At 36.1% G+C, this 27,648-nt stretch overlaps 1 protein-coding gene across 1 annotated transcript in view; it reads left to right on the forward strand.

Annotated features, from left to right (window-relative positions):
• The first annotated feature begins 1,405 nt into the window (after positions 1–1,405).
• The window catches only part of LOC132110460 (protocadherin-15-like), a 197,213-nt gene continuing 170,970 nt past the window's right edge, over positions 1,406–27,648 (forward strand). The window contains exon 1 of the mRNA XM_059517084.1: positions 1,406–1,806. The gene's annotated coding sequence lies outside the window, so the exon portion shown is untranslated. The remainder of the gene's footprint in view (positions 1,807–27,648) is intronic.

Raw genomic sequence — 27,648 nt, forward strand, 5'->3', positions numbered from 1 at the left:
TCAATGTTTTTTTGAGTGCAGAAATTTTACTTGTTTCATATACAGTATTTAAGACTTTGTTTGATATGTTAAAACTGAGTAATCCAAATGAATGCTAATTTTATATGCAATTTAGTTGCATAAATCTTAAATCTAGGCCTTAATTGTTTTTAAATGTATTGTTTGAGTCGTAAAGTTATTAAAATCATAACTATTCAGTTGTTTAAAGGTTTATACCACTACATTGTAAAACTGCATATTGTGATACATAGAAAATGATAGCACATTAAGTTCATGTTAGAATGCATATTGTTCATATATTAAGGCTATACTATTGGAACAGTGAGAATTTTAATGTTTATAAACTGGTCTTTTTGCTTCCATTATACAGTGCTTCACTGTAAACCTGGTTTTACTTATTTTTTTTAACAAAATGTGGGACAGGTGCAAATATTTTTTTGTGGTTTGTCAATATAATGTGACAAATGCTGTCCTTGTGGGATGTGGATCCTCTGTGTAAGTACATTTCTGCAGTGGTGGGCTGCATTCAGGTGGTGTGATGTTACAGGGGTTTTGTACGTGAGTACTGGTCCGCAGCCTCTCAGGTTACTCTGAGCTGCGTTTAAGATGTTTACTGGTTATGTTACTAGAGTAGAGCACAGCCAGCCAGTGTTTGCACGTCTCTCTGTCTCTCTCTGTCACCACCCACATTAATTTCTAAACAGGTGAAAGAAAAGACTCTTTCAGACGGTTCAGTTGCAGTGTCACAACCTGAGGCTGCATCATGTTTATGAGAAACATTTAATTTACAACTCAGTGCATTCACAGCATGCATTGTCTTATTTTGTATGCCTGAAACTGCCTGTGTGTACTTTTTATCAGCCTGAATGGATGAATCTCCATTTTAATGAGAACTTTAATGAGAAATTTACTTTAATTAAAAACATACATGGATATTATGAGTTTATTTATTTAATCGTTACATACTAATATGCATAATTACTTTTCTGTTTTAAAATTATATATGTAGCATATGTATGCATTTGAATAAAAATCTAATTACAATAAATACTAAGATGGTATATAATTATGGAAAATTTATTTATTGTATTGATTTGTTTATAAACAATGATTGCAACAAAAATAACATGATTTATAAAAAAAAATACACTCAAATAAATAAATAAATAACATGAAGTACAATTACTTTGAAATACAAATATTTTAATATGACCTGGACCTTTTTTTTTTTTTTTTTGATATCATTCAAGATTATATGAACCTGCTGGACACACATCAAGATTTACCTGCCTTCACCTTTACCAACCAGTCAAATGAGATTATTGCCTCATGAGCGAGAGAGAGAGAGAGAGAGAGAGAGAAAGAGAGAGAGAGAGGGAAGGAGGCAGAGAAGGTTGAAGGAGGGTTGTTTGAGGTGGGCTGTCATGGATCTGTCATGCTAATTTAACCGTTACTCGAGGACTATCAAACACCGTCCTGAAACTGACCTGCTCTTGGACTTTACGCGCTTAAAAAGAATCAGTAAGAAGTTAAATCACCGGGGCTCCGTCCTCGACAGAGAAAAAGACACGAATAGAGACCGATGCGGGATTCGCTGCGTGGGTCTGTCCGGTGACACTCTGCTTGGATTTTAAACCGACATGGTTGGTTAACGTTTGAGTGATACGGAGACCGTCCGGTAAATTCCTGACAGGAGGAATGAATGATTTCACGCGTAGCGCGCGTGAGTGAAAACGCTCGCGTAACTGTTGCTGTGAACAACCGTCTGCAGGAACATGAGGAGAGGAAATAACTGAAATAAACTGAGTGAGTAAGCAGTATTATGTTGGTTGGTTTGAAGAATTAATAATATGCTATTATGGTCTAAGAGCGTGTTTGAGTGTCATTAGTTGATCTTTGTTTCTCTTGAGCTCATCAAAGTCCAATTCAAACGGATTAGACGAAAGAGAGATATCTGTTAAATTAAGCAATAGCAGCGTTTAAAAAGATTCAACGGAGACCAGATTTATCTTATAATATATCACTCATCACCACTCAAAGATCTGTTTCTGTAGTTCCTTGAATTCATTTGGGAGGATGAAAGGAACACGATCGATTATTTTCTCGGTTAAGTTTTTTTTTATTTATTCAAGTCATGTCTTGTAAAATGAAGTCAAATGCGACGCGACATGATATTAATTTTTAGGATATTTGAGAGGTTTACTAGGCTATCTGATGGATTAAACTTTCCCGTTTCATACACTCCCTTCAGCCACATCATTTAACACATTTATTTCAATTTTCTCATTGCAAAGACAGCACAGAAGCTGCATCTGTAGTGGTTCACTGAGTGTTATAAAGGTCATAAACGATACTATATGAGCATTTGTGTGTGTGTACAAACCACTGCAGGTGTGCTGAAAGGCCCCACAACTCCTGCCACCATCATTTATTTGCTAAAAGCATGCATAATGTGTTCATTTTCACAATTTTTGATGCATTTAGGTTTATTTTTTTACCCATTATAGGCAATTTCTTGTTAACTGAATGATCAGCCAGTCACAGTGACATGGACATTGCCTCCTCTTATGTCATTTTTCACTTGTATTTCTCCCTATATCCATTTGTTCATTTTTAGTAGCTGGGCTTTTCCACATTATTGACTTTATTACATTCATGTTTTCCAGAATTTATCCATTAAAAGGACTGAATAATGAGTCAGTGATGTGCTGTTGGTCTAATGAATAGATCAGTGAGACAGGCGCTCAGTTGACATCTGCGTTCAGCTGATACCATTGATATAGAGAGAAAGAGTCCATGTGTCTGTGTGTGTTAGGAGAAGGACCGGCGTGATCTCATGAGTTACTATCCATATCTCAGTTTAAAGTTCTTCTTTACTTAGAGATGATGTGGTCACCCTGTGCTTTATTAAGAGATCAAGATAATTAGGGAGCTTTGAGATCAGTCAAAATATGTTTGTATTATGTTTGGCTCTTGTAATGACAAAATGCTGTGACATTGTTTCCCCTCAGGCTTGTTATGGGAAATGTATCTCTCATTCACATCTGCCAGGTGATGAGACAATTAAAGCAGGATTTTACTTTTTAACAGTAAGTTGTTTGGTATATTGTTGTTTCGATGATATTTAAATCATGTCATCCAAATACTCGATTTATTCTTACTGTTCAAAAGTTTGGGGTCAATATATTTTAAGTATCACATGCTCACCAAGCCTGCATTTATTTAATAAAAAGTAGAAATAGTAATATTGTGAAATATTATTATTACAATCTTAAATAACTATTTTTTTTATTAAAATCTATTTTAGATAATTTATTCCTGTGATGGCAAAGCTGAATTATAAGCAGTCATTAGTTCAGTCTCTATTATCAGACGCTCACAAAAAAAAAAAAAGAATATGCTGATTTGGTGCTGGATCTACATTCAGGGGGCGGAGTTGGATCTAAGTCCAGGGGGCGGAGTTGGATCTACGTTCAGGGGCGGAGTTGGATCTAAGTCCAGGGGGCGGAGTTGGATCTAAGTCCAGGGGGCGGAGTTGAATCTACGTTCAGGGGGCGGAGTTGGATCTCGTCCCACTGCATTTAGATTGGACATATGGCAGATTAACATCAGAAATATTCACGTCATACTTACTATTGTTTCCGCATTGAGTCGTAAGTAAAGTTATTCTTTTGACGGAAAAATAAACTTGCTAAGAACATTTTTCTTTAAATAACACTTTAAATGCTTAGTTACAAACACTGTAGTCGGGCGCACATAATTATGGGCAAGTACCAAATATTTTAATATTTTCATTTGGATGAACGTTTGTATTAATTTCAAAAACATTATAACTACCCAAATAAAAAATAGAATCATACATTTCACAATGCCTGAAATGCCCGTAGTTTCTTGTTACAAGTAAGAATAAAAACAAGTGTGTTTTTTGATTGGCTAAATCTTACCCTCTCAGTAGTCCACTTTGACTTCAAATTAATAAGAAGGCACATCTGCTTTTATTGGAATGGTATTAAATCAAGTGTCTACTACATATTTTCTAATCAAATAGAAAATAGGTGTGCTTTCTTGTACTGATCATAAACATTAAAACTAAATACTTCACTTTAAATACTTTGTCCAATTCTCAGAATAAATTAGTTGTGTATTAGCATGAATAATGCTGGGATATTGCCTTTTTATTATTACTTAAAAAGCACATATTAATGTTTTATTCTTCAAAACCTTATTTTAAATACTTAATCCTAACCGATTCTTAAACTACGTATTACTAAGCAATAATTAGGAGTACATTGTTGAAAAATAGTCAATAGTGAGAATTGGGGCCTAATCTAAAGTGTGAACAGAATAATTTATATAGTTACTTGAAAGAATTAAAAGAAACATTTCATGTCTATCTTTGTATAATTAACTTGTTGTTAATTAAGGTTGATATAGGATTTAGAAAGTAATTAGTAATAAGAAATTGAGTACTTTTTGGACAGAGTCATTTGTACAGTTACCTACACTAATATAATTAGTAACTAGTAATTAATTACTTTTTTTTTTTTAGAATAAGCTAACCCAACACTGGATGAGAATTAAAATTTCTAAAATGTACAATTGCTAGTGACTCAGACATTATACCACAAGAATCCCATGCTCCTTGAGACAACCATTCATGTAGTTCACTAGGTCCTTCTTGAGTCTTGAGGCTTCCCTATAACACAGTAAATGGTGTCAGAAATAAAACGAAGATAGTTAAAACTTTGGAAAGACAGCATGCTTTTGCAAATCTGGTTCTCACCTTTTATGGCTAATGCACTTTAAAATTAAGGTCAGCAGGCACTCACGAATGGACTTTCCTTATATAGTAACTGTGTTTGGCAATAACAACAGTGAAAATGTGCATGTAATCTACACTGCAAGTTGCACTTGACAATTAGGAATTCTGAAAATGAAAACAAAAATATATATATAATAATAAATAATATAATAAAGGGATAATATTTTATTAACATTGGCATAAGTTGTGGTACTGCAGGCATGATAGAACTGGTTAAATAAATTCAAAAAACAAATTAATGCATTATTTGGATTATGACATTTATTGATAAGAAAATTCTGTGTAGGACTTATGACAAAGGCTAATGAAAGATGCATGTTAAAAGAGGTCAACAATACGTCATTGTATTGTTCAAATCTTACAATACTATGAGGCTTAAATTAAACAAATTAGGCTAATGACTGAGCAACTGTTAACGTCAGTAAAATAATATTAAGAATGCCAAAAAAAAAAGAAAAAAGTAAAAAATGCCAACCTAACTTCATGCTGTACTGCCAAGGATAAGTGGTTGCAGACATGGCCACCACATGAAGTTCCATGGTGGGTTTGAACACAGGCAATGGTAATTAGAGCAACAGCATGACATCTCTGAAGGACAATATTCTCACGTCGCAACACTGTTCTGTGCATCTATGGTCAACATTAAATGTATTTCAAATGTTATTTCTTGCCAAGTTAGCATAGCCTGGCTAGCGTGTAAACTACCTTGCCAACAACAGTCCACATGTACAGTCGTGGCCAAAAGTTTTGAGAATTACATAAATATTGGAAATTGGAAAAGTTGCTGCTTAAGTTTTTATAATAGCAATTTGCATATACTCCATAATGTTATGAAGAGTGATCAGATGAATTGCATAGTCCTTCTTTGCCATGAAAATTAACTTAATCCCAAAAAAACCTTTCCACTGCATTTCATTGCTGTCATTAAAGGACCTGCTGAGATCATTTCAGTAATCGTCTTGTTAACTCAGATGAGAATGTTGACAAGCACAAGGCTGGAGATCATTATGTCAGGCTGATTGGGTTAGAATGGCAGACTTGACATGGTAAAAGGAGGGTGATGCTTGAAATCATTGTTCTTCCATTGTTAACCATGGTGACCTGCAAAGAAACGCGTGCAGCCATCATTGCATTGCATAAAAATGGCTTCACAGGCAAGGATATTGTGGCTACTAAGATTGCACCTAAATCAACAATTTATAGGATCATCAAGAACTTCAAGGAAAGAGGTTAAATTCTTGTAAAGAAGGCTTCAGGGTCTCCAAGAAAGTCCAGCAAGCGCCAGGATCTTCTCCTAAAGAGGATTCAGCTGCGGGATCGGAGTGCCACCAGTGCAGAGCTTGCTCAGGAATGGCAGCAGGCAGGTGTGAGCGCATCTGCACGCACAGTGAGGCGAAGACTTTTGGAAGATGGCCTGGTGTCAAGAAGGGCAGCAAAGAAGCCACTTCTCTCCAAAAAAAACATCAGGGACAGATTGATCTTCTGCAGAAAGTATAGTGAATGGACTGCTGAGGACTGGGGCAAAGTCATTTTCTCCGATGAAGCCCCTTTCCGATTGTTTGGGGCATCTGGAAAAAGGCTTGTCCGGAGAAGAAAAGGTGAGCGCTACCATCAGTCCTGTGTCATGCCAACAGTAAAGCATCCTGACACCATTCATGTGTGGGGTTGCTTCTCATCCAAGGGAGTGGGCTCACTCACAATTCTGCTCAAAAACACAGCCATGAATTAGGGATGTTGCGGTGACGGATTTTTTCCACCGGTTAATCGACGTGTAAAAAAACCGGTAATCCCGGTGTCACCGGGGTTGCGTGTCGGGGCTTTCGGGTGGCCGAAAATGCGGTCGTGCAGACGTGCACACATCTCAATTTACTTTCACTTTAATTAGCGGCAATTCAGTAGCATTTGTTTGAATTAATCATGGGTTAATTTATTTTATTCTTAATAAAAATACACAAAACAATAAGACACTCGCTTGTATTACACACATCTTTATTGCAAAATGAATAATAACTTAACACACCATGCAAAAACTAAACAAAAGCACTTATGAAACACCTTTAAAGTGCATTTATTAACAAAACGAACCACTGCACACATCGTGCAAGTATCAAACAAGACTCGGTAAATAATTATAAATATTCGTTAAATAAAGTGCCTGCCTTTTTCAGCAAAAAAAAACAAAAAAACACCGCACAACCATCGAATATGAAACGAACGAACATCAAAACCCGAATAATCACTGGACACTTAAGTGCAAAAAAAAACTAATATAAAAATTAAACTCACGTTAAGCTGTAAAAAAAAGAGGTAGGCATATTAACTGCATACACCGTACAAAAAAATTATTTATAGGCTAATGAGAAACAATAAACGAAAAACCTTCATTTTAAATTGTAACAGTTCGCTTTGGAACCAGATCTTCCGCCATCCTTTGCCAGTTAGCTCGCCTCACTCTCCTCAAATGATAAATGAAATCGGACACCTGCTGCTTTACTGCGGCGCTCGTTCCGCTTACGCTAAATTACGAAGGCACGTAGTCACTAACTGAATTAAGTGCTTTATTACTATAGGCTAAAACTTCAACACAATGGGGACGGTACCGGTGGTCAAGTGCTATGACCGGTAGGTGGGTTAAATACCGTGTATCACCGGTAACACCGACTATCGCAACAAGCCTACCATGAATAAAGAATGGTACCAAAACACCCTCCAACAGCAACTTCTTCCAACAATCCAACAACAGTTTGGTGAAGAACAATGCATTTTCCAGCAGGATGGAGCACCGTGCCATAAGGCAAAAGTGATAACTAAGTGGCTCGGGGACCAGAATGTTGAAATTTTGGGTCCATGGCCTGGAAACTCCCCAGATCTTAATCCCATTGAGAACTTGTGGTCAATCCTCAAGAGGCGGGTGGTCAAACAAAAACCCACTAATTCTGACAAACTCCAAGAAGTGATTATGAAAGAATGGGTTGCTATCAGTCAGGATTTGGCTCAGAAGTTGATTGAGAGCATGCCCAGTCGAATTGCAGAGGTCCTGAAAAAGAAGGGCCAACACTGCAAATACTGACTCTTTGCATAAATGTCATGTAATTGTCGATAAAAGCCTTTGAAAGGTATGAAGTGCTTGTAATTATATTTCAGTACATCACAGAAACAACTGAAACAAAGATCTAAAAGCAGTTTAGCAGCAAACCTTTTGAAAATTAATATTTATGTATTTCTCAAAACTTTTGGCCACGACTGTAGCATTACATGTGCGCGCTAGCTGTTATCTAGTTAACTGTTAGTACTTTTAAAGTTAACGCTACTTAAACATGTCTTGGCGCTATCAAATAGTATGTACACCGTCAAAACTTTGACATATATTTAACTGTGATCATTACTTACAGACATACACTACATAATGAATCTATCTCAACTAATATTAATCTAGACTTACATTGATAAGAGCAAATGTTGGTGATTACGGGCTGCAAGCCTGCAACTTCACGAACATGTAACGTTATGCAGCTTCTTCTTCTTCTTCTTTGTTTTGTTTAATGGCGGGTGGCAACCAGCATTATGGTGCATTACCGCCACCTACTATGTTGGAGTGTGGGCCAGAGTTTTCCTTCCCTTGAGTAAAAAATAAATACAGCTAATAATAGTAATAATACTAAAAATATTTCCTGCCCCTAAATTCTATTTACCAATCCAGTTTCTCTCAAATAACAGAATAACTTCCCTACTTCAATATCAAAAACATTTTTTAAACTTAATTCTTCCTGATCAAACTTTCTACTTTCCTCCCTTAATACTTCCCGCTCTCGATAGAATTTTTGACAGTGAAGAATTACATGCTCGACTGACTCCTCTATTTGGCTGTGATCACACTCCTGAAGGGTGCTTATTTATTAAGTGCAAGGTTTCATTAAGCCTAGTATGTCCTACCCTTAGCCTTGTCAAAATGTTCTTCTCTTTATTGTTTCTTCTGGTTATCCTTCCTGTACCCACATTTTGCTGTAATATATAGAGATGTCGCCCTGTGTTTCCTGTATCCCAACTGTTCTGCCACTCCTTAATGATGTATGCAGCTTCTTCCGGTAGAACACGGTTTATAAAGTGAGAGGAGTTGGATCTGGGTCCAACCTCGCCCCCTGGATTTTGTGTTCTGCAGTGAGGACCTTCTCATTATTATCAGTGTGGAATACAGTTGTGCTGCTTAATATTTTTGTGGAAACCATGATACTTACACAATTTTCTTGATGAAAAGAAAGCTAAAAACAAACATGTAACAATGTTAAAAAATGTTTGTCAATTTGATTAATTAAATGCATTCTTGCCAATAAATAAGTACTAATTTCTTTAAAAAAAAAGAAAACAACAAAAACTATATTGAAAATGTATCTTTATTTACTCATTGTCATATGACATCAGTTAGTAAACAGACTAATCTAAGTTGCGTGAACCTAAAGTATACGGTTCCTGATTAATTTAAAATCTGAACAAAAAATGACGCCTTATGATTCAGTTCTCAAACTTGAGAAGTGTATTGAAGATATTTTTATTTTTTTCTCATTAGAAAAGTTCTACATTAATGAGGAGGATATTGACAAGTGTGGTTTTGATATTTTAGGGTTTATGCACTCTTTTGGATGTTTTTCTAAGTGTGTTGCTTGACTCAGTTATTCATTGCTGAGATGATAAACTGATGAGCTTATGCTTCTCATTGAGATGCTTTGCCCAGTATTTTGGTTTAGTTGAGTTATATATGGATGTATTTATTTTAACGTGTTCCACTTTACAGAGATACATAAACATGTTTAAGTTTGAAGGGAACATTGTTTTCATTTTAACCAGTTTTCTAAAAGTTTCTGTGGTTTGTGAAACTGTCTCAAGAGGTCTGTTGCTCAGCACACTGTAAGTATTATGAGCATCAAACTGCTGTAAGCACTTATGACCAGTGAAGCGCAGCAAATTGGAGCCATACAGTGACATGATTTAAAGGGCCTTAAGGCAATTACATGGAGGTCAGAGTCATGAGACATACACCTGACCTATTTGCCTTGTGTCTGAGTTGATCTCTGACCAATTAATGCTTATAATACAGCTTCAGACGTCTTTGAACTGACCAGAAGTCTTATGACTTACTAAGTGGGGAGAAGAGGATGATGAAGGTTGTGTTGCAATTGGAATAGTGAGGATTTCATTATGTGCCTCAAGGTTGTTTGAATGGTTTCAGTATCAGACTGTGTGGTATCTGGATTTAGGCATGACTGTATTCATATGCACTGTGGACACCTTAGAGAACACATTTCAGCATTAGCCGTGGGTAGTGATGCCTGAAATGATTTCCATTCACACAGCCATGCAAACGGAGATGGAAGGAGAGAAAAGCTGCCAGGCAGACAGAAGTAGAGATAATGAGAGAGAGAGAGAGAGAGAGAGAGAGAGAGAGAGAGAACAGCTGGAGAGAGACCAAGATGGACAGATGCACTAGAAGTAAGCATCTTGGGACAGAGAGAGATATTTTAAGGAATACTTAAGCCAAAAATTAAACTTCTGTCTTAATTTACTCAGGCTTATGTTGTTACAGATTCCTATGGCTTTATTTCTTCCAGGGAACACAAAAGATGGATTGTACTGGTTTCTGTTTTCCATTCCATTAGTGCCCATGGGTACAGATGCTTTCAAGCTTCAAAAAAGAAGCAAATGCACCATAGGAATATCATAAAAGAGGTCCATACTAAATAAATTGGTAATAATTGACATAATGAAAGTGCATACAACTTTTATTTTCAACCATCGTTTCCACTAAACATCACTGCAATTCTACAGAACCCAGAACATATGACATATGGAAGCTAAAATAGAAATTGTGTCCATAAGTTAGGTAAGAATTGACCATTTATTAATTTGTGGCCATGTTTATAAGAGAGGTCATACATTATTATTATTTTTTTTTCCAGATCTCTATATTATGTTTCTGGAGTTTAGCTTATAACCCCATAAACTTTAATAAAGCTTTTGCATCACAAAAGTTCACATATTTGTAAAAAATGATCATTTTTCCATTTTTATTTTCACACTTTGTAACAAACAAATAATTTCAAGGGATGTTACATCTCTCAGAAACACAAGAGAGGTAACGGCAGAAGTCTTCTGAACACATATGATATCAACATGAGCTGTTGAACTTGAGAATTAGATTCTGGTTTGTGATTGAATCAACAACCAGTAATTCAGTGAAAAGTCTTGAATCTATGACTGAAACGATTCCTCGAGTAACTCGATTACAAAAAATGATCGAGGCAAATTCCTCTGCCTCGAAGCCTCTTTTAATTTATTTTAAATCTCACATCAGGTTCTTTTCGCAATTATTTTTTTTAATGTGACACAACGCGTTTACGTCACCCACAAAGTGGAAGGAGACACAAGCGCTGCATCCGAGTCAGCAGTGTTTTGATTTGAGGGCGCGTGCAAACATAAAGAGAACGTCGTGGCGTGTGTCCATTGCAAGATAGAGCTGGCATACCACAACTAGGGCCCTATGATTTCCGCGATGCAGAAAACGTGGAGGGAATCGCGGAATCCAGTCATAAAAACGGATTTTACAGTTTAACGCGGAATGACACGGAATTTGCCAAATTTTGAATGAATTAATCAAAAATAGGTCATTGCACTTACATCAAATCACGATATGGACTAATATCTGTAAATATTAAGCTGGAACAGTCTATTTAAATATGAATCCTGCATGTTCTGTATGTCTCTGTTAATGAATGGAGCAGAAGCTCGTTTTCCTTTATTTACACACACTGAAGCGCGTGTGACGCTCGCGGTAATTTCAGCATCTGCTGTCTCACTAAATAAGACGTGAACACATGAACAACATCTCCAGAACTGCTCTGAGAGTCACGTCATGAGCATTTGACCGTTTGATTTGAGTAAAACTAGCGTCACATAACATACACAGAACTGTAAAGGTACGTCAACCCGTCAAAATAAACGTCCTGTATTACTATTGTTCAGCGGAATGTACATAGCCTACTACTAAAAAAAAAAAAAACATTATTTTTTTTAAGGTTTAATTATTTCTTCCATGTTTTATTTTTAATAGTAAAGCCCCTTTGTTTACCAAAAAGTCAAGTTTGCTTAATTTTCAATAATTAAAAGATAAATTAAAATTAATGTTTTGTGTGTTTAATGTTTAATGTACATCTCAGAAAATGCTTTATTTAAAACCCCAACTGAATGGCACTTAAATGCACTTAATTCATCTGTCAACTTTATTGTCATTGTTCACAGTACAAGTACTGACAGAGAAACAATGGGTAATAATTAAATGTTTATTTTTGATGTATGCATTGCATTCTTTGCATTTAAAAAGTAACTTTTTTAAATGCAAAACTTAATTGTTCATTTTAAGAGACCCAGGAGTCTTATTTTCTCTTGCATAATTAATATTGCACTTTAATTAAGCAAAATACTAAAATATTCGATAGCTACAGCCCTACAGAAGACTACAGAGAACTGTTCGGACTGCTGAAAGGATTATTGGTGCTCCCCTGCCCACCCTCCAAGAACTGTACACATCCAGAGTGAGGAAAAGGACTCAGAAAATCACTCTGGATCCCTCACATCCAAGTCACCCCATCTTTGAACTTTTGCCATCTGGCCGGCGCCTCAGAGCCGCAAATACAAGAACAGCAAGGCACAAGAATAGTTTCTTCCCCCAGGCAATCTACCTAAAGAACAGTTAAATGTTTCCCACTTAAACTTATGCTTATGCCAAAATGTGCAATATCCTTATATTTATTTGTTACCCCCTCCATCCTAGAACATTCCTGCATCTCACTCAATCCTATTCCATTATCATTTATAGCACAATTGTTTATACACTTATTTATTTGCCAATTTGTAATTCTCCTGTAAAGTAGGAATTTTTTTTTTTTTTTTTTTTTTGTCTGTGTTGTTGTCTCTGTTTACTGGAAGCTTATGTCACTAAAACAAATTCCTTGTATGCGCAAGCATACTTGGCAATAAAGCTCTTTCTGATTCTGATTCTGATTCTGATTCTTCTACTTGAATCAAAATAATTATTAATAAATGGTACAATACATCTATTTCTATTTCTCTCAAACTGATTTGGTGCTCAAGAAATGTTTCTCTCAAACATCTAGCTCTTTCATTTCTCTCATGTGCCAAGGACAGCTAGGGCACATTTTCTAGTAAATATTGACTTAAAGTTTGTTTTACATAGTTATAGTGTTACATTTTGCGTTTGGAGATAATTTGATCCAAAGCAACTTACCGTACATTCCATTCAAGGTACACGATTTTTGATGTTCCTGGGAATTTGTTCTGACCTCAGAGTAGATACACTCAAATTATTTGTACTTTATTATTTGACTATGTTTTACAAGAAAAAAACTATTTCAGTCTTTTTACTTAAAAAACTCAATTGATACATTGTTTTACTTGTTGGTTCTTTCTAATTATTTGAATACATCCTACATCTACTCTTTGAGCTACATGAAGGCAGGTATGGTTTAAGACTCTTGGAATGAAGTACATGAATCATATGGACAACTTTCATGATGCTTTTATGGTGCTTTTATACCCTTTTTGAAGCTTAAAAGCCTCAGTTGTCCTTCCTTTATGTCTTTATGCACCAAAGACTAGAATATCATATGAGTTTGTACAGCACAAGAGTGATTAAATAATGAGCTATTACTTTAAAAGAAGCTGAATAGGAAAGTAGAGGGTACTGTAGGTGTTAGACATTCAGGGTTGTTTTACAGTGTGTTGGCTGCAGCACTAACTGTATGACTATAACTCCAATGATATTCTCCTCTCTTCCGTGTACATGGTCTCTGATGTGTGAAGGCCAGGCTGGATTTCTACTGCATGCATCTTTACCTCAGTCAGCCTCTCGCAGCTGTCTGATTCATCTCTAATCAGCTTCTGCCAACTGGGAGTCCCCCAGGATGACAGCAGCAGGGGAGACCGTGAAAGCCAGAGGTTTAGAGCTCAGACAGAAAGGGAGCGGTCGGAGAGGTCACAAATCCAGCCTTCGGCCCATAAAAGGGTGCTAATGTATTTGGTTGAGATGCTATAGTTTGCACTGCCAGACAGGGATTCAAAGAGCTATTTAGAAGAGAACTGAAGAGTTTGGAGGAACAAGATGAGCGTATAAGGATGTAGAAATTAGTGCTGCTGCAGAGAATGGTTGAGAGCAGACGTGAGGTCTGAGGGGGTGAGAGTGAGATTCAGACTGCTGATGTTTGGGCAGATGGGATTTTTATTTATTTAGTTATTTTTAAATAAAAAAGCACTGAGATTACGCCTTTTTTCGAACTGAATACAGATTTTTCTTTACAATTTATATTACCAGCATAACAACTTGAGCAATTTTTATGAATTTCAGAATTTACTCAGAATTTTACCCTTTTCATTTAATTACTGCATATACTTCTTCATTTCGCATAACATTTCTTTGTTTTAAAACCTAAACTTCCTGCTTATTTATAGGATAAAAAAAAATGCATGTGGTCCCAGACTTTTGGACCCCATTTTTTATGACTACATCAGTATTAGGTACTCATATGGAAAATGTACACACATTATTACCAGATTTTTTTTTTTTTTAATTGCATTTGAATAGAAAATAGCAGTTGCATAAGTATTTATTCATGAAACACAAGTAGAACATATTACATAAATTGTATGTAAAACAGCTGGGCCATTGAATAGAATATGACAATTTACATACATATTTGCAAGTCCATTTCTATGTAAATTTTTCAGAGATGTAGAAAATGTTATGAAACTTTTGAATATTGAATATGAATCATAGAATACTGAGAAAATGTAGAATATGTTAATCAGTTAGCCTACCGTTTATTTAGATAACGATACTTATGTGCATGAATACCTATGTCTTTTAATGCATATGTTTGTATTTTGTAAAAAGATCTAGTTTATCAATTAACATACTTTTCAGCATTCAGTGATATACATAGGTTCTTGTCTCGGTTTCTAGAAAACTGTGTTAAATGTCATGCCTTTTTTTTTTTTTTTTTGGTATTTTCTCATCCTCATGGTATTCCAAACCTGTATGACTTCCTTTCTTTTATGCAACGCTAAAGAAGATACTTTGAAAATGTCTCCTTTTTGTCCATACAGTGAAAGTCCAATGAAGTTTGTATAGTACAGATTTGAAACTACATGAGGGTGAGAAAATGCTGACAGAGCTGTCTTTTTTTTGTGATCTATCCCTTTAAGTATCTTTACGAACAACACAGGACCATGCTTAGAAACCAAGACCATGCTTAGATTCACTTTTCAACCAGCTCACCAACATAGCCAGCCTGGATCAGGTGAAGAATGCATGCTTCTGCTTTCAGCCATTGCAATGGTGGTTGCTCAGTTTGAAAAAGTGTACTGTGTGTGTGTGAGTGAGAAGACGAATGTCTGAGTGAGAAGATGATGTTTTTAGAAGCCTTTCAGAAGAGATGTTCTTGTGCAAGCTAACAGTCCATCTGAAGGGTCAAACATTCAAACTCTGTCAGATGTGCCAATTGCAATCACTGTTTTTCTAATGAGACAAGATGCACCATGGTGGCTTTTTTTTTTTACTATGGCAGCTCTTGCGTTTGAGAGGTTTTCTCTGTAGTGCCAGATATTCTTATTCTAGTAGAGCATCATTTCAGTTTCGTCGTGAAATGCCATGGTGTAGATAAGCAGATTTTAAGCTTTCTGTCAGCTGTCTCCATACTGCCAGCTTTTTGTGTCCCATAGCTGAAGAAAGTTGCTTGGTGATGCCTACATCATTACTTTAGCAGTCAATGTATCCGATTCGATCACTTTCATATGACAGTCAGTGCAGATTAAAATATTTCAGTCTGGTTTGAATGCAGTGTGAACAGAAAATAATATTTATTTGTTGAAGGGATAGTTAACATCAAATATGATTAATCTGTAATTATTAACTCACCCTTATGTTGTTCCAAACCTGTATGATATATATATATATATATATATATATATATATATATATATATATTTTTTTTTTTTTAAATATATTTTTATATATATATATATATATATATATATATATATATATATATATATATTTTTTTTTTTTTTTTTAATATATTTATATATATATTTATATATATATATTTATATATATATATATATATATATATATATATATATTCTAATGAGACAAATATATATATATATATATATATATATATATATATATATATATATATATATTTATTTTTTTATTTTTATTTATTATTTTCTTTGGAACAAACAAAATAAATGCTGAATATCTGCTGAAGCTTTGTGATGAACAGAGCAGAATAATCTCCTTTGTAGCTCTTGGTCACATATGGTGCGCTTTTGATGTCATAGCGTTTGGTTATGAACCAATGTTGTCGACAGCCTGTTCCTTTGATTGTAGTTTTAAGTGTTTATTGAGGGTGCTTTCACACTTGGTTCACTTGCCTGGTCCGCACCCGTGTTCGATTGCATACATACAGCTTTCTGTTTGCAGCGCGTCAGGCCATCCTTAAAAATATTTTGGTTTGCAGTAACAGTAATTTTTTTTTAAAAAAAGGGTCGGTAGGTCGGTCTATATTTTTTTTTCAAGTTTCAATGTAAAAAAAAAAAAGTAAATTTTTGTGATGGTGATGACGTCGGTATGAATTTAAACAAATTAGCATATCGTGACGTCACTGACTGGGTCTTCAACTCGTGCCTTCGGGCGCATCATTGCAAACCTAATTTTGATGCAGGCTATATAGACCACAAATAAATTGAAATCTTTGTCAAAAACATGTTTATTGCATGAATTTCAGGTGAGAAAAAAAATGAGGTACTGTTTTACTTGCATCCAACGCCAATGCAACCTACAAATGAGAGAATGTTTACTTTGCTTTCTTTGGTTGTCACTTTTGTGAAAAAAATCCTGTTTGATTTGAGTGACGAGTGTTCATTGAATAGATTGTAAAATCGATTTTGCATGTCTAAAGTTTTATACGGCAAATAACACCAAATATAGGTAAATCCACGGACAACAAGCAGGAGGAATGTAAATTTTCAATTTATTGGTAAAGACCAATATTTCTGATGATTTATTGGCGTGAAGTTACGTGCAAAATGACAAACAGGAGTGCAACATTTTCGAAAAACAATAAGCAGAGTGGACTGCCATAATGCAAAACATTTACTGCAGGCTTCAACATTTACATTTACTGCAGGCTTCAACAAAAAAATCGCATAGGCGATTTTCTTAGGTTATCAAAAAAAATATTTTTTCGAATATTCGTCGAATTTAAAATAAAAATCCACATTCGAATGCGCATATGAATTTTAGGTGTGCATTAAGGAAGCTGCCTTATGGGCCGGTACGTGTTCAATTCCATCTGGCCGCGCGCACAGCTGTGTCTACACAACTTTCAAAGGCGGACGAGCTCGACATGCAGTATCTGCTTTCTCATCTTTCTCCTCGTGTACGCGCACGAGATGCGATGACAATATATGTGTCATTGCATTATAAGGTTATGTTAGCCTATCCAGTTGAAGCCACTTAAAAAAAAAAAACCAATGTGGAGAAGATCTTGTTTACATCAAAACTGAAACCAAGCAGTTCACACAGAACGCATATTTCGCGCATCTCATGTTTTTAAATGAAAAAATGTATCCTGTGTGACTGGTTTCCGCCCTTTTTATTTATTTAACAATGCATGCATACATGATGCTGTTTTGTTTATAGTTCTTTAAGCAACTTAATTAATAATAATTGGTTCATAAACATCATTTTAAATATTATGTTTTTTTCACAGTCATGTATTCTAATGCTTTGAATAAACATGCAGTAATGTTTTGCTCGATGCGCTATCTTGAGCCTCAGAAGAGAAGCAAAAAGCTTTTCTTCACCCTAACTGAAATTATGCATTTAAAATTCCAATACAATTCGAATTTTGATCATATTTAAGTAAAAAAAAATTTCAGCTATTTTGACAGCCCTAGGCGATTCAAAATTGAATGAGACTGAATACCGGCTGAATTCACATTTCTGTTGTAAAAAGAGAAACATTGTGCAGAAGTACAACCCGAATTCCGGAAAAGTTGGGACGTTTTTTAAATTTTAATAAAATGAAAACTAAAGGAATTTCAAATCACATGAGCCAATATTTTATTCACAATAGAACATAGATAACGTAGCAAATGTTTAAACTGAGAAATTTTACACTTTTATCCACTTAATTAGCTCATTTAAAATTTAATGCCTGCTACAGGTCTCAAAAAAGTTGGCACGGGGGCAACAAATGGCTAAAAAAGCAAGCAGTTTTGAAAAGATTCAGCTGGGAGAACATCTAGTGATTAATTAAGTTAATTGATATCAGGTCTGTAACATGATTAGCTATAAAAGCTTTGTCTTAGAGAAGCAGAGTCTCTCAGAAGTAAAGATGGGCAGAGGCTCTCCAATCTGTGAAAGACTGCGTAAAAAAATTGTGGAAAACTTTAAAAACAATGTTCCTCAACGTCAAATTGCAAAGGCTTTGCAAATCTCATCATCTACAGTGCATAACATCATCAAAAGATTCAGAGAAACTGGAGAAATCTCTGTGCGTAAGGGACAAGGCCGGAGACCTTTATTGGATGCCCGTGGTCTTCGGGCTCTCAGACGACACTGCATCACTCATCGGCATGATTGTGTCAATGACATTACTAAATGGGCCCAGGAATACTTTCAGAAACCACTGTCGGTAAACACAATCCGCCGTGCCATCAGCAGATGCCAACTAAAGCTCTATCATGCAAAAAGGAAGCCATATGTGAACATGGTCCAGAAGCGCCGTCGTGTCCTGTGGGCCAAGGCTCATTTAAAATGGACTATTTCAAAGTGGAATAGTGTTTTATGGTCAGACGAGTCCAAATTTGACATTCTTGTTGGAAATCACGGACGCCGTGTCCTCCGGGCTAAAGAGGAGGGAGACCTTCCAGCATGTTATCAGCGTTCAGTTCAAAAGCCAGCATCTCTGATGGTATGGGGGTGCATAAGTGCATACGGTATGGGCAGCTTGCATGTTTTGGAAGGCTCTGTGAATGCTGAAAGGTATATAAAGGTTTTAGAGCAACATATGCTTCCCTCCAAACAACGTCTATTTCAGGGAAGGCCTTGTTTATTTCAGCAGGACAATGCAAAACCACATACTGCAGCTATAACAACAGCATGGCTTCGTCGTAGAAGAGTCCGGGTGCTAACCTGGCCTGCCTGCAGTCCAGATCTTTCACCTATAGAGAACATTTGGCGCATCATTAAACGAAAAATACGTCAAAGACGACCATGAACTCTTCAGCAGCTGGAAATCTATATAAGGCAAGAATGGGACCAAATTCCAACAGCAAAACTCCAGCAACTCATAGCCTCAATGCCCAGACGTCTTTAAACTGTTTTGAAAAGAAAAGGAGATGCTACACCATGGTAAACATGCCCCGTCCCAACTATTTTGAGACCTGTAGCAGAAATCAAAATTGAAATGAGCTCATTTTGTGCATAAAATTGTAAACTTTCTCAGTTTAAACATTTGCTATGTTATCTATGTTCTATTGTGAATAAAATATTGGCTCATGTGATTTGAAAGTCTTTTAGTTTTCATTTTATTAAAATTTAAAAAACGTCCCAACTTTTCCGGAATTCGGGTTGTATTATTTGCTGTTATGCGTGTTTGTCCGAAGCTGCTGTGTGACGCCTGTTCAAAAAAAAAAAAAAAACCTGGACGCACTCCGAGAGAAGGTCGTTAAAATCATATTCTTATTTTCGTTTTCGAAACTTGGGTTGGTTGATTCGTGCTTGATTCGTGCAATAGATTTTCGAACATAAAGTGACAGTCGACACGGTTACGGTTTTAGACTAGAGAGGAGAAGGGATGGGAAAAGATCTGGGCACAGTTTTTCCAGAACTTTGTGCCAAGTTTAAGCGGTGTCGAGCTGTTTTAATGAATTTTTTTAGATTTATTATGGTGCCCGAACCCGTATGACTTTGAACAGTGACCACGAACATTTAGTTTACTGCAGCCGCAGCCACCATTACCAAGCGCGAGCCGTTGACTCTGACAGTGAGTGAGAGTATGAGACGAAGCGAACGCACAGGCCACAGTGTGACATCCGTTAACCAATAGTGTAAACACAGATGACGTCAAGGGTTTTTTTATTTTTATTAAAGAAGATAGCCTTCATTTGTATGTAGGCCAAGGCAATTTATATATTTACAATACTTACTTAAATATAATTAATAGTATTTTATTGCGTTTGTATTAGTTATTTGAAGAGTAAAAAAAAAATTGGTCGGTCTTAACGCAAATTTACAATCGGCAAGTCGGTCGGACTAAAAGCAAAAAAAAAAAAAAATTGAGTCGGTGCTAAATTGACAGGGTCGGTCGGCTGGGGATGGCCTCAGTCATGCTTGTCAGGAAAGTGAGTGAAATGCACACAAACACACATTTTTATCAAATAATACGTCATTAATAGCAGTTCACTTACACGATTTGGTACGATTGCATTTACATCAGCAGTGAACCATACCAGAGTTCACTTGAACCATACCCCAGACCAACCTTTTTAAGCGGACTCGAGTACGGTTTGCGGGTGCGCACCCGAGTTCAGAAGGCAGCGTTCACATCATCCAAACAAACCGAACTCTGACGTCAATCGAACCCGGGTGCACACCAAAAGTGCTAGTGTGAAAGCACCCTTAGTGTGTTGGACTATATTTTTCTGGATTTGTGATCAGATGAGTTGATGCTGCCTCGTAACGCCAGGTCATATCAGCTTAAACTGGTTTCTGAAACATGGTATCTGTTTCTTGCAGAATGAAAATCGCTGGCAGTCATAGATCCAGTCTTTTTGCTCAGACGTCTGATAAAATGTCTGGTTGATAGCCAAGAAAAAAGAGCATATTAAAGAGAACATTGATTTACTTTATATATGCAATTTATCAAACAATATAATTCATGCTGAATTTTACTCTATACTAGTCAATGTTTGTACTCCATTGCATTTGCTTTGAAGCTTTATATTTGTGTTCAAAAACTCTATGAAATAGAAATGTTTTTGAGTCATATGACCTTTGAAATTCTTCCATTGCACCTTTGATTGATCCACACCTTCTGAATGAGGTTCTGCTCTGGTTTGACCTCAGCTCTGTTCACACTCGCTTTGTATAGTGTGCTGTCCCCAGTTCTCGAACCACAGCCACCCTGTCATTTACTTAATGGTTGTCGTGTGCTATGACCTTGACTCATATTACAGATATACTGTGTGTGTGTGTGTGTATATATATATATATATATATATATATATATATATATATATATATATATATAATTTTTTTTTTCTAGTGCTGTTTCCCCTGGATTGTTTGATGTTGTGACCTGGAGTGCAAATTGCTGGAAGGAGTTCTCACCAAAGAATGTATTTTTCTAAAGATATAGATCACACAGAACAGTTGTTTTATTTTCTTCTAAGTTACTCTCAGTGTGTTTATGAAATGATGTAGGTTTCATAATAAACTATAGGAACGTTGTGTGTATAAAATTGTAATGTTATAGTACCACCTTGTTATAGACTACAAATGTCTTGTTGAGCACATATGTCTTTCTTTGGCAGAACACAAAAGAAGATATTTTGAAGTTATTTTTGACAGTTTTGGTGACCATCAACTTTCAATTTATGGACAAAAAACACTGATTCTCAAAATACTGTCTTATAGATTCCACAGGAGAAAGAAAGTCATTCAGGTTTGGAACGGCAATAATTATTTCTGGAATTAGTTTTGGGCAAACTATTACTTCAATACACAAACTACAGTAATGGTGACATTAAGCAAACATAAAATATATATATACGTATAAGCATTTATTTACGCTGAATGGGAAGGTGTAAAAGTAATTTCCATGTCATAAAGTTGAATTTAGGATAATTTTTCTGTATCTCCAAATTAGTGTTGGGCGATATGGTCATTTTTCAGATCGTCGTATCGTCAGCCCGTGAGATCGACGATACACAATATTATCGAGCATGTGTGGAGCAAGAGAGAGACTCTTTGTTCTTGTCATAGCATAACTATTGGGTGTTTTAAACCGCGCAGGTGCACGCGAGAGAGCCTATGGAGTCACCAATAATCAAAAAAAAAAATACTTTCAAACATACTGACTGATTTAACTAACGTTAAATATAAAAATACTGTATTTAAAACAGCTAGTACATACATAGTCGGATGCAACTGTCATATCGCACGTCCGCATCTGCGCAGGGAAGTTATCAGTCTAAATGTTCTGCAAAATCAGTCAACGGTGAAAATCAATAGTAGATTTAATTTAAAGTCCAACAGTTTAACACTAATATTGGGCATAAATGAAAAAATTTAAATATAAAGTATTTAAAACAGGTAAGTTGATATATTTGTAGTAAAGTTGAACTGAACTGATGCATCAGTCATACAGCGCTCCGGACCGCGCGCCTCATGACGAGTCTGACGCACCGTCACAGAAACAAGAATGAGATGCATTCTAACATAACTGTGGCATTAAACTCAGTTAGTGAGGGCTCGTTTAAAATAGTGCACATACAGTATATAGGCCGTTTAGATTACTTGTTAAAGTGCAATGAAATACCTTATATCTGCAGACGATGTACGTCTGTTTGTGGATGGAGACTTTGTAACGGCCAAAACTATGTATTTTGCATGCATCACATTATAGTGCGGTGTGCATGAAAATAATAACTAGGCGGCAGATTGAACTTATTATCCATAGTGGTTCCCACGTAGTCCTTCTACGTCATCACCACATAGTGGGTTTTATAAGTTAAGTGATCAGTCTTTAAGAAAAGTAGGGCTGCAACTAACGATTATTTTGATAATCGATTAATCTGTCGATTATTTTTACGATAAATCGATTAATCGGTTTATGTACTTATATTTTAGTTTTTTCCATTTTCCCCCCAAAGTAAATTATTAATAAAGGGTCTTTATAATTCAGCATAGATTTTTAAGAGATTTTAATAATTTTGCATTGTCATATCCTCATCACAAATATACCTGGAGTTGTTTTATTATGTGTTAGTAATCCTTTGTCGAACTCTTCTGCAATCAGAACACTGACCCATACTCTAGCAAATTTCACAAGGAGATTTCAAATAATGTTTTCACCATGGCAGTCCTTAGAGCTCCTAAAGTAGTTTAACATCCCGAACAAAGCTTATTAAGGAATCTTTCAGAACATATTTTCACGAAGAATAAGGATAAAACAGAATAAGATTGCAGTGCGTTGTATTTTATTATTTACTGGGAAACAGCTTTATAGCTTATGCTGTAAAATTGTAAACAATCCTTCGAATAAAGTGCCAATGGCATGAAACCTGAATGGAACTCACAATTTAAAGTAAAATCCATCAGAAGGTTGTCCAGAAAAAACGGACACACAAAAAACCTGCTGTGTGAAAAAGAGCAGTGAATACTTAGAAAAAAAAGTGCATTTCAAATATCTTTAAACATTTACCTCTCTCATTCAGTCATAATTAGGCTGCACGACTGAATTATGAACTGGTAAACGACAAACTGATCACATAACATGTTTGTAAAGCTTTAAATGTTAACTGTTAAAAAGCAATGTTATCAGCTTTTACGACTAAACATTTGCAAACAACATTGTACTGGAGAATCTGCACAAATAAAAGGCTTAGGGGCCGTTCACATATCGCGCCTAAAAACGCGTGGAAAACGCTAGGCGCACCGCTTTCTCCTTCTTTCCAAAACGCTCGGGCAGAAGCGCCCCTGAGGCGTCTGCCTTTGCTAAGCAACCATGACGCGCTCTCTCCTAGAAGACGCGGAAATTTCAGCAAAGGATAAATGGATTTGCAGCTCAAAAAATCGATTGCAGTAGCTCTGCTACTAAATTTATTTCAAAATGGGAATCCATATACAGCTATGATCAGCTGTTCCTTCATCTTGGCTGAGCTTTTAACGTTGTTACGGGAAAGTATGAAGCTGATTATTTAGTTCTTGTCACATGACCCGCGGTGCGCTTACCGCATTCTGAAAAGTTGAAATGTTTTTAACTCGATGCGGTGCGCACGCGCCTGGAAAAACGGGTGCGTCGCGACCGCGTCGCTTCCATTATGAGCGCGCATACTGCGCGCCTGCATTGGAAATAACGAACATGAGCGCGCAAAAGACGCGATATGTGAACGGTCCCTTAAACAGTTCAGTAGTGCAGAGTTTACAGGTTAATCTTCTTTTTTGAAGGCTCAAAATAAAGTACTCCCACATCCTGCTGAATGCTGCAGACGCAGTTCGGGAAGCACGTGACATAAAACGAGGCCAGCTATTGGCTATTCGCTACTTCTCCTGTTGTACTGGCTGAGTAAATCCTCCGGTGGCTCATTACTGCCACACTTTGGTCACCGCAGATTAGGGAAATAAGCCGCTTACGGCAAATAAATTATTTAGCAACGAATCGATGACTATATTAGTTGACAACTATTTTAATAATCGATTTTAATCGATTAAATCGATTCGTTGTTTCAGCTCTAAAGAAAAGGACTACGTGAGAACCATGCACTATGGATGATAAATTCGCTCTGCCACCTTGTTAATTATTTTGTCTTTACTTTATTTCTGACACCAAGAAAGAGTTAATCTCTCATGTATGACAAGAGCGCGTTGCCGTTTACCAGCCATTAAATGTGTGGGACACCAACTCGACGTTTTCTATCTCTTTCATTTCATCGATTTAATGAATTATTCGAATCAAAGCGGTACAACTTCACCGACTACATGCTCTAATCCTCCTGCGGGTGCGAGGTGTGTGTGTGAAATGCGGGCAGTGAAATTAAGTGAAATAGCTGGGCAGTTTAAAAGCCGAATTATAATAAGCAGCCTAATAAAAATAAAATAATAGTTATTATTACTATAATCTAATACATTAATAGGAAAATGAGCCTAATATCGTCTTGACTATCGACAGAGAATTCTGCTTATGTCGATATCTCTGACGATCGTCGATACACGATACTATCGTCTATCGGCACAACCCTACTCCAAATTTCAATCATAATGTGGCTCCATTGCCCAATGCTTGAAAGATGAAGGACTAATAATTAGCACTAATATTATCTTTGCAGGTGTTTGATTTGGTTTGAAGTCTCCTAGCAACCATATTGCAGAGGATAATGGTTGGTTTGCTATGCTAGCCTTTGTTTTTCAGGTGTGCAATTATCAACAGCAGATCGTTTATGTTTTTTTTTTAAATGTTTGTCTCTATAATTAGGTTTCATTAATATATAAAATTTCTACATCTGTGTACATTTCCTCTACCTTGTTTTATGCACACTTTAGTAACACATCTATTGATTGCCATCACAGGTGCTTTAGAACATGTCTGGGTAGTTGACATGGGTTAATCACTGGAGTCATTAGTGTTTGGACCCCTGATGTCCTCTGATTACATCTCACGTTGGGTAATGAATTGCAGTGCTGTCTTTGGGAGCATTCACTCTTTTTAGTTCACCTCAGCATTCTGTAGTCATAAAAATTAAATAGAAGATGAGGGAGAGGGTTAAAGGAATAGTTCACACAAAAATGAAAATTAGCTGAAAATGTAATCACCCTCAGGCCTTCCAAGATGTAGATGAGTTTGTTTCTTCATCAGATTTGGAGAAATGGGTAGCATTACATTACTTGCTCACCAATGGATCCTTTGCAGTGAATGGGTGCCGTCAAAATGAGTGCAAACTGCTGATAAAAACATCAAATAATCAACAAGTAATCTACAAAACTACTGTAAGTTTTAATAAATCCATCATTAAGATAATGTTTTTTGTTTAATTTTTTTTTTTTTACATTGCTTCCAGCTAAAATAGTAGAGCGAAAATAGTAGATAGAGTCCTCTATCCATAATATTGCTTTCTCCAGTGATAAAGTATACACAGATCAAGCACCGTTTACAAGTGAATACAGTCCAAAACAGTTCTAAACAAATATGTGTGTGGATTTTGATTTGACAGGACAACAAAAGAAAGACCTTTTCACTGGAGGAAGCAATATTATGGATTATGGACTTGTATTTTGGCCAGAAGCTGTGGTTTAATATTAACAATGTCTTGATGATGGACATTTTTCCTACAAACACACAGGTTTATGCTTCACTAGATGTTGATTGATGGACTGTAGTCATGTGGATTACTTGTGGATTATTATGATGTTTTCATCAACTGTTTGAGCTCTCATTCTGACAGCACCCATTCACTACAGAGGATCCAATGATAAGCAGGTGATGTGATGATACATTTCTTCAGATCTGTTCCCATGAAGAAACAAACTCGGCTACATTCTAGAGGGTGAGTAAATTTTCTGCAAATTCTCATTTTAGGCCAAACTATATCCCCCCCCCCCCCCCCCAAAAAAAAAAGAAAATACATTTTTGTCATTATTTATTCATGCTCATGCTGATATTTTTACTGTGAAATTGTAAATTGTTCTTGGGAATGACATAAGTGTTTTTTTTGACAAACTATTGCTTTAAGGCAGGAGGAAGCACAGCATTTTATTTTACCTTTACTGGGAGGTTTCAGTAACGTCTTGTCAGTGTTTGGTGTCTATGACAGGTGATTCAGTGGAAATGAGGCCTGTCAGCAAACAGTTAGCCATCATGTGATCGTTCCTTGGGTGAATGAGTGGCTTTTCAGTGAAGTTTAGTCATTTTAAATTATTTAGAAATGCAAAACAGTGTCCTAGCATGACATAGCATCAAAGTGTCTTTGATGTGGGGTTTAGCTTGACAGAACATTTTATGAATAAAAGACTGTCGGACATTGACTGTAATAGGTTTTAGCGCAAGATGTCAGCAATTTCCATTGATTTCTTATTTGCCTGTGACAGTGGAAAAAGCAGGGTGTTATTAGGCAGGTGTGCTTTGCTGATATTATAGTCCACAGTAACGGCAATGGCCTTCTTACCCTTGATTGCTTTGCTGAAACGTAGTGATGCCAATCACTTTGATCCATTACCCTTCACCACACGCAAAAAGGGTGAGTCTTTACCCTTGAGTAAAGAAAGAAATGCTCTTATAGTTTAAACACCATTCATTAGAATTGCCAGCAATGCAAAAAAACAATAAAATAAGATATTTTTGACATCTCAGATGTTTTTGCCAATAGCAGTGAGATTATTTGGAGAGCAAATGGAGTCTCCTGCTTTTCAGATTGCACTTGTAATACAAAAACCCAGTCTCCGCAGTTTAAAAACAGATCTCAATAATATCTCAAATTGTGTTTTGTTATGCCAAGATAACAATCAAAAGTCATGAGATCTCAATATGACCTTAAACATTTCCACATTTATTTTATAGCTTTGTATTCTTATTGTATACCACAGCTGTCCAATTTAATTTAATTTAATTTAATTTAATTTAATTTAATTTAATTTAATTTAATTTAATTTAATTTAATTTAATTTAATTTAATTTAATTTAATTTATGGGTTGCAGGGATGCTGGAGGCTGTCCCATTGTATCAGGCTGTTAGCTGTTTTGTATTCTTACTGTATGTGAGTAGCTGTCCAAATAGTTTTTATTTTATTTTATTATCAGGGAGGTCTTTACTGAGCATGAGCAAGTGTCATCACTCTAGCTTATTTGTAATAGGGCTGGTCCGAATACCATTTTTTGAGCATTGAAGCGGTAGTAATCAACACCTAATAGCTTCGGAGGGAACATATTCTTCTGTACAGTGTGAGTCGGAAGCAACGCACTTCATGTGGGCAG

This window comes from Carassius carassius, chromosome 30 (genome assembly GCF_963082965.1).
Source record: "Carassius carassius chromosome 30, fCarCar2.1, whole genome shotgun sequence".
Lineage (NCBI taxonomy): Eukaryota > Metazoa > Chordata > Actinopteri > Cypriniformes > Cyprinidae > Carassius > Carassius carassius.